Source organism: Pseudophryne corroboree, chromosome 3, assembly GCF_028390025.1.
Source record: "Pseudophryne corroboree isolate aPseCor3 chromosome 3, aPseCor3.hap2, whole genome shotgun sequence".
NCBI classification, from domain to species: Eukaryota; Metazoa; Chordata; class Amphibia; order Anura; family Myobatrachidae; genus Pseudophryne; species Pseudophryne corroboree.
The window spans coordinates 151807657-151817234 of NC_086446.1; positions in this window are offsets into that span (position 1 = coordinate 151807657).

The window sequence follows — 9578 nt, forward strand, 5'->3', positions numbered from 1 at the left end:
GGACGTGACAGGGAGTACAACCTGCTCTTGGGAAGCTTAGCATTTGGCAACAAATCAATGGCACAGTCATAGGGGCGATGGGGAGGTAGTACCTCTGCAACTTTTTTGGAGAACACGTCCGCAAAATCTGCATAACACCCTGGCAATCCTGGCAAACTTAGCTGCGAGAGCCTGACTGGAAGGCTCAAGCAACTCCTGAAACAATCAGTACCCCAACTAAGAATCTCCCCAGAGACCCAGTCAAATTGAGGATTGTGGGCCCTTAACCAGGGTAACCCCAACACCAATGGGGCAAAAGTACAGACAGTCACATAAAAGGACAATTTTTCAGAGTGTGTGGCTCCAATAAACAAAGAAATCTGGCTAGTGCAAGAGGTAATTTTACCTTGGGATAATGGTTCCCCGTTTAACCCACAAATCTCAATTTCCGATGCCAAGGGTACTAAGGGAACAGAGTGTTTCAGGGCAAATTGGCGGTCCATAAAAACCCCGTCGGCCCCACTGTCCACAAAGGCCTCAGTCTTGACAGTTTGACCGAGGATCTTCAAGGTCACCGGAATGATAAAAGTCTTCTTGGGAAATTCTGACTTCTGGCCTGACAGGATATTTCCCATCACCCTCAGGCCCTGAAGTTTTCCGGCTTTTCTGGGCATGATACTACCACATGACCTTTATTCCCACTGTACAAACACAACCCCTGCTGTCTCCTCCGCGTCTTCTCACGCGAGGAGAGGCGGGTAGCCCCAATCTGCATAGGCTCCTCAGAAAATTCCTCAGAGTCTGAGGTTCCCTTGGGAAGGAAGGAAATCTCAGTCTCCCTTTCAAGCCTACGCTCTCTCAGCCGTCTATCCACCCGGATGGATAACTGCATGAGCTGATCCAAGCTATCAGGCAAGGGATATTGTACCAGTTGGTCCTTTATCTGGTTAGAAAGACCTCTGCGGTACTGGTGTCTCAGGGCTGGGTCATTCCACTGGGTATCATGGGCCAACCTCCGAAACTCCGTACAGTAAACCTCAACTGGCCTTCGCCCTTGCTTAAGGATCGAAATCTGAGCCTCGGCTGAGGCCGTCTTGTCAGGGTCATCATACAACATGCCCAGTGCTGTAAAAAAAGCATCAACACTTTTAAGCGACGGACAGTCAGGCTGCAACCCATATGCCCAGACCTGTGGGTCTCCTTGTAGCAAGGAAATCACTATGCCCACCCGCTGAATCTCCGACCCAGAAGACTGAGGCCTAAGCCGGAAGTATAGCTTGCAGCTCTCCTTGAAACAAAAGAACTGCAAGCGATCTCCAGAAAAACGATCCGGGAGATTTACTTTCGGCTCCTTAACCCCTGCAGGTGCTGCTGCTGCGGGAGCTCCGCCAGCAGCCTGGGAGGTGTGCATTTTAATGGACATATCATTAAATTGTCGAGTCAGGACCTGCACCTGATCGACCACCTGTTGCAACATATTTTGAGGGGTATGCTCCATATTCCCACAAAATTTCAACAGGAGTATTAGGCTGCTGAATATGTTATGCACACCAGTGCCTGCAGGAAAGTACTGGTGTCAGAACTGTTATGCACTCCAGTGTCTGCAGGAATGTACTGGTGTTTGAACTGTTATGCAAAACAAATGGACTCACAGACAAACTGGGGGATATGACATAATGTACACAGAAGGTGATAGGGTAACAAAATACACACAAAGTGAACAGAGAAGCCCAGAGGCTAAGGAACTGGGTATCTCCCTTGTATTAGAACTGCTCAGATGGAAAAGCAAGATGTTGTGTTTTAATACGTAGAGAACCCGAAATGCTGTTGCTAAGGGCAACAGCAAAACCCTAAAGGGTTACCAACGGGTGTGGCAGTAAACTCCTTGGTCAGAGATGGAATGATAGACACAAGGAGAATCTCCACAATCCTAATTCTCACTTGCAGTGCACAGGTTTTAGCTTACTGCCACTAAACTGACCCCTGACACCTAGCACAGTGAGACAGGATTAGACAGGCAAGTCTTAGAATACAGCCGCAAACTTGCTAAGTTCACAGAGTAGTAACAGAACCCCAGCAAGCTAAACGACTGACTCCAGTCTTACTGCTAGGTCTGGATTGGCAGAGTGTAATACCAAATCCCCAGGCCTATTTGCAGTAAGCAACAAACAAATACAAAGCTACACAGTACTGGCTAACTTTCATGAACTGACTAACCAACAAAGATTCAGCAGCATCTGCTTACCCTGAAAAGAGGCCTTATAAAGCAGGTGCTGTCCACGCCCCACTCAGACCTCACAGACTGTGAGCACAAAAACCAGCACCGGATCCCCTGCCGTGCACAGAGCCTATAACCACTGCACAGCAAAAGACCCGAACCGGAGTATCAGCTGCGCTCAGGTTACTCCACTAGCACTTGTCTCCCGGTTGCCATGACGACGTGGCAGCACAGGGCAGGAGACCCTAACAGAGACACCTCATAGATAGGACAGAGCACGCAGCCTCTGATTTGATCCACGAATCCACTGGGATTCAATTCCTTCTCGCATTAGATATCACCCGTACTGCCAGAGGAATTATAAATTATAGGTACATATTTGCGCTAGCGAACCTGATAGATAATAGCACTGAGATATATGACGACACCTTCAGGTATACAGGAAGGGAGTTGCAAGCTTACAAAACGGAACAGATCCAGCACAAGATGGTCCTCAATTATATCACAGCCGTGATGGGTGGGTACTGTGTCACACTGGCTACTCAATATGGTGTGAAGTGCTGCACGTATATTACAAACAGCACTGATGACCCAACTGAGATCATTGATCAAAAGATGGACGATATCTTGCAGTTGAAGTGGGAGTTCCGAAGGAGACACAACCTTACCTTGACTGCTGTGAGTAATGAACTGACCGGCTGGGTCTCATGGTTGAACCCACGCAATTTGTTCTCAGGTTTAGGAGAATGGGCTCAAAATGTTATCATGAGTTTAGGAAAGTTTCTCCTTTGTATCCTGGGAGTCTTCATAATTATTGGCTTGATATTTAGGTGTGTTCGAATTTTAACGCGGCGCAAGCGCAGTACAAAATTGATGAGTTTAAGGAGCGGGGGCATTGGTACAGCAGCAGATTTAATTTATGATCCATCTATAGAAACGATGTTGTGATAAGGATTGCAAATGAATTCCACGGCCCGTTTCTTTCACCCGTTTTTCCTATGTTTTTCCCTCAGCAAAAATACTCCCATCCGGAAGAGACTTCGATCAACACCCAAGAATGATTACTCAAATGTTATGTGAATGTATTGTACATATGTGTCTTATCTTCATCTCTACAACCTTCAGTTAGTGACACACATAGTCGACAGGTGATATTCACATATATTAGCATTCACATATGTTCCCCCTCCATGTATCATCTAAATGTGCACCCCATTTGTTGGAACAAGAAGCCGAAAAGAGCTTGGTAGTGTTTGTTGGCCCACTTACAGACCCTTAATATGGGATAAGAAGGATTTAATGTATACTTCGTAATACCTTGAAGCTTATCTAGAACATATACGGTACTATATGCCCCTCAGACATGGATTCATACATACATGCTTTTAATATCTCACTAGGTCATATATTTCCCACCTACACCTCTCCTCATACCGTCCAATCATCTGTAGATATGTATTGTCTATTTTTCTGTTTAATGTTTAGATAGTGGCAGTTATTGTTGACTGCCAAAGGGTGGACTGTCAAAGTCAAAAAATATTGTAATGCATACACCATGTACTAACCCCATACACATGCCCGCTGCGCGTGCACTTATTCCGCCGTGCGTGCACTTATTCCGCCGTGCGTGCATATATCCGCAATTTGCGTAGGATCGCTCCTGCGATCATGCGTGTGGTATGGGTATTTACGGCGGAGTTTGTGAGCGCATAGAGGGTTATCAGAACATTACATATTTAACCCAAATAGTGCATTTTGTACACATAGCTCCCCTACACCTGTCAAAGTCGAAAAATATTGTAATGCATGCCACACGTACTAACCCCATGTACATGCCCGCTGCGCGTGCGCCCAGTCTGCCGTGCGTGCACATATCCGCAATTTGCGTAAAGTAGCTTTCCACGGTCATGCGCCTTAGCGCGTGGTATGTGCATTTACGGTAGAGTTTGTGAACGCATAGAGGGTTATTGGAACATTACATATTTAACCCAAATAGTGTACATTTTAGATATAGTTCCCCTACACCACATCAGCGAGTATCAATAGTTTAAACAGTTCCAGTACTAAGGGATTCGCCTTTGCATGATAGGAAGGGTCAAACAAAGGTTAGAAGGTGATGTCTAGTATCCAGCTGTAGGGTATTTTAAGGGTAACATTCTGTTGTTAGTTAGAGAAAGATCGCATGTTCCTGCGTATAGTTATGTACAGAAGTAGAATATAAATATTAACTGTATTTACTGTATATTATGTATGCGGCGGGAATCCAGAGGATACCACCCACAAGAGCAGTTGGGGAAAGACATCGCCCATCTATTCAAATCAACCTATGACCTCTTCTGTAATGTAAAGACACATCCCTGTGTCCAATGGACAATGAGATTACAGTAACCATTGTATTGTGTATGCATGTTGTGTATAAATTGACCGTTGTTGCCTGGCCGGTCAGAAGACTCTGAACGCTATCTGTATGACCAGCGGAGGACCGTCCGGGTTGCGCTTGTGAACATTCTCACGTATGTACATTCTCTGTAGCCATTATCCTGTTTAGATTTATCTTGTTAGCCTGTAGTGTATGATTTGTACTGTTTTACCTTTTGGAATAACCCACTGTGGCCTTAGAACCCTGTGGTTTCAACTACAAATCAGTGTTGTGTCTTCACTTTCCTGCAAGGGTTTTAGAGTGTATTTATCTTTATAAGGTGTATAATACTTTATACCGTAAGCGCTACTTAAGGTTTAAGGTATAACATCATTGCAGTACTTTGCTGTTAAGGGTTTAAAGTGTAATCATATCATTACATTGTATCATTAACAAGGTTTAAAGGTTATCAATTGTGTGTGCGCACGCTGTGTGTACTCTGTACACTCAGCGCGGTGGGTGTACGCCAAGTATGTACCACGTGCAGGACTCTGTACGCAAATAGTGTACAAAGTGCGTAGCATGTGTATTCAGTCTAGCGGCCATAGCGGCTCCACGGTAATAGTGTATCTAGAGGTATAGCTTTTCGGTCTAAGATAATATAGACATTATCAATTGGGAGCTCGTCCGGTTCTTCCTCATACCCGCAGCCTAGCAGGTTTACGCAGACTTTATCTAACAGCAAAGGGCGGAAAGGTATCCCCTGTAAGCCTTCTCTTGGTCAGTGGATACACTGGTGCTGATTAGATAAGCGTCTGCCCTGCATGGTTTGAAGGGATGCTGGAGGGATCCGTAAGGTAAGAACGCAAAAGCATTTTTTTTTTTTAAATCTGTAAATTTCTGTTTGGCGTCAAATGCACATGCAACACACGCATACACCTGTATTTTGTACTTTGCATATCTGCTCGCATTATTGCCGTAAGCATTGATTACTAGATTCATTTTGACCTGTACTGAGAAAATGTGTTGCTATTTAGTTAAAATATAGAGTTAATAGTTAAGGAAGTAAGTGTAAGATGCACACGCAGCCTGGCCTAGTTGTAAAGGTTTATACAGTAGAAACTGTGTGTTGTGTTAAGTGAGCGAGTATAGTTAAATATCGCTCACATTTATAGAAGTGTGGGATTTGTAGTACTGCGGATGCACGGCCTTTGTACACGTGTCTTGGACAGAGTACGGGACTGCGTACGCAATGTAAAGGCATACACACGTGGCGTATTCACGCAACATGCGTAAAAGTACGACTGCTAAATACAAATCACCCAATAGCATTGTTTTAGTATAGGCGCGAGACGGTAGCCACGCGATAATAGCACAAATTGATCAGTTTCCAATATTTTGTTTAAATACCTTCTTTACTGTATCACCTCTGGAACTAAGGCTGTTTTATCTGAATGAAAGTTAATTTTCTGTACAGAAAAACCATAGTGTATATGAGTGAACGAGCGTGAGTGTGCAAACAATAACGGTTTTGTGGACCCAGGGAATTCGGGATCCCGTAGGAGACCACACCAGGTGAATGGACACTTGGTGGCGTGAGAGTGGCTTGCTCACGTTAACATTGATTAAGGTACAAAGGAGCAAGTAGTAGATAACAGCAGACCAAGAGGTCAGCGAAGTCAGAAAACCGCTGACAAAGTCAAGCGAAGTTCTGAATACTGCGGCCTAAAATGTCAGCGAGGTTTTTGTGTAGAGAGCCAGGGGGTTGGCGTAGAACCCATATAGGCCCGTTTTGACACGCTCCGGCTGAGGTTTCGCAGCCTAAAAAAAACGATTCCATTGGTCATACAGCGGATAAGTAACAGTTACCTATACGCTGTGCGATTGTACCGCGTGTTAGTGGGTGCAATATTTAGCTCAACGTGATACCCTTTTACGACATTTGCATAAAATCGCGGGATCATAGACGCTAAGTGTAGCACACGCAACGTGATTTGTGTAACAGTTTTTTTATTTTAAGGGAGTTTTGCTGGTCACTCAGGAAATCTCCAACGACCAATATTTACTGGTTAGGGTAAGTCACTCCCATACATTTCCAGTAAATAAAGGTTACACAGGGGCCCTAGGTTAGGTACGACCAGCGCTGACGACAGTGTTTAGGCGTATTGGCCAACGTGGGCGTGAGTGGGTGAGAGCACTCGTTGAACTTTCACCGTTGCCTTATTACTGAGTATTTTGGTTATTTGTAGGAATTAGCTGAGAAGGCAATACCTGCAAAAGATGGGGGCCAGTTGCTCAAGTAAGGGATGATCAACCAGGGTTCAGGTTGATATTCCGCAGCCCAAGGGGTCGGCGAGGTACATAATGTTTGAGAAATATGGATCATACGCAGAGGTTTTATGCAATGAATGGGAACGTATGACTGCGGAAGATAGGTAACCATTCCCTAAGGTAGGCCGTTTTAATCCAGAGGTGTTGCAGAATTTAAGGATTAGGATATGTCTGTTAAAATCCCGAAAAGAAAGGATCAGACACTCAAACTCTTTACATTTATGGCAACGAGAGAGTGATATGCAAAGGGAACTAGCTCACGCAGCCGGTTCCAACCCTAGCAGGAAACTGATTGCAACTGCACCACCACCACCGTATATTACAGGGGAGAAAGTGGCTACAGACAATGGCATATGATAAGAGTGAACTTGATAAATGTATTAATGCTAACCCGTGCAAGTTGTATCCCATCTTAAACTTCCCTCAGGACTGCAACCAAGAAGATGAGCCCAGCACAGTATCGGCACTCTCTCTAGCAGCCACCATACAAGACACACAACCAGTAAGAACAGTAGCAAAGGCCCCTAGCGGAGGGACAGGTGAGGTCGTATCCACAGGTAAGTACGGTACAGTACATTATGCAGAGACAATTGCACCTCACATTGTAGAGGCAACCTAGAATGATGTAATTGAACTAAATCCTGTCAGGGTGATCGCAGTCCCCAATGGGAAGACTGACGCTCAGGGAATCACTCCCGTCAGGAACATTGCTATGCATTGTCCTTGGTCCCGGACAGAATTGAGGACAATTATGTCTGAATTTCCCGATCCCAGAAAGGATCTAGCTGCAAGTCAGAGGTTTATTAGAGAACTAGGTAATGCCAACAAACCCACAAACAAAGATTGGTGGACAGTGCTACGGGCATGTTTGCCCTCCAATATTGACCCTCTGAAATTCATTGCTGATTGTAAATTAGACGCAGAAGTACCTCTCACTGATGAATACACTCAGGAGAATGTAAAACAGATCTATCTGCAGTTAGGGGTATATTTCCCTACTGTTGTCAAGTGGAATAAAATCTTTTCCATAAGACAAAAAGAAGGTGAAACTGCTTCTGAATATTTCCATCGAGCACTGCAGGAAATGGCTAGATACACTGGGGTCGAGGACATTAAGGAAAATGTACATCATAGAGAGGTAGCTGTGTCCGTATTAATGGACGACTTGAAAGAAACGTTGAGAACAAGGGTACAAACCACTCAACCTAACTGGAGAGGTATTTTGGTGGCTGCATTAAGAGAGTCCGCTATCGAGCACGATCGGAACATCATTAAGCACAGGGAGTCACAGGGGGATAAGCTGATGACCGTAAGTATCAAAGCCCTGACAACAAAGCCACATCAGCCAAAACCCCAGACCCCTGATGGTAAGTCGTATGTAGTGAAATGTTATAATTGCAAGAGGGAAGGACATTACGCACGGAACTGTAATTATAAAAGCAACGTATATCGACCCCCTAGACCAGAACATGACTCACAGCATAACACACGTAATTGGGATCAGGGACCGCATAGGAGGAATTATTAGCCACATGCAGGGAAAACAAGGAGGTACCCACCTAGGAGGGACTGGCAGACCTCTGAAAATTCTCAGCTACCCCCCTCACATATTGTAGCTGCCAGCGCGCTGCGGGAGGGTCACAACCTACAATAGGGGTTAGGCCACACCTGTAGTTTGCAGCCAGTAAAGTTGATTGCTAGCCTTGGAAATGAACCCGAGGTTACAGTTGATGTAGCTGGTAGATCACTACCTTTCCTTGTAGATACAGGGGCGGCCAGGTCAGTGTTAAATTCAATGGTAGGTATGAAAACCACGGGTAAAACAATTTCAGCAATGGGGGTAACAGGAATAGTGCAACACTACCCTTTAAGTAAACCAGCGGAGATTACGATAGGGCCTTTGCAAACCAAGCATTCCTTTTTGCTAGCTGCATCGGCTCCGACTAATCTACTTGGGAGAGATTTATTGTGTAAGATGAGGTGTGTCATATATTGTACTCCTGAGGGTGTTTTCTTAGATATACCTGAGAATCACGTTCAGGAAGTGCAGGATATGCTAGACACCCCACAAAGGTTAATGTCACACTCTGCTGTTATAGAAAAGTGTCCATCCAAGGTAGAGGAAATGATCTCCCAGATACCGGAATCCCTCTGGACCAAAGATGGACAAGACACTGGATTGATGGCAAATGTAGCTCCTGTAGTAGTGCAAGTAAAAGATGGTAGGATAGCTCCAAAAATCCCACAGTATCCTCTGAAGCCAGAGATGGAATTAGGAGTGTACCCAGTCATAGAGCGCTTGCTACAACAGGGAATCCTAGTTAGGACGTCCAGCATCTTCCCTGTGAAAAAGAGTGGGGGGAGGGGTTACAGGCTAGTGCAAGATCTAAGAGGGATAAACAAAATAGTTGAGAGCCAATTCCCCGTAGTGCCAAATCCAGCTGTCATCCTCATGCAAATCCCCCCTACTGTCAAAATGTTTCACTGTCATTGACCTCTGTTCTGCTTTCTTTTCGGTCCCTCTGCACCCTGACAGCCAATACTTGTTTACATTTACATACAGGGGAGTACAGTACACCTGGACTCGCTTACCCCAAGGTTTCATTGACAGCCCAAGTATTTTCTTCCAGGCTTTGCATGACTGTTTACAATCCTTTCAACCTGAGAGCGGATCAGTATTAATACAGTATG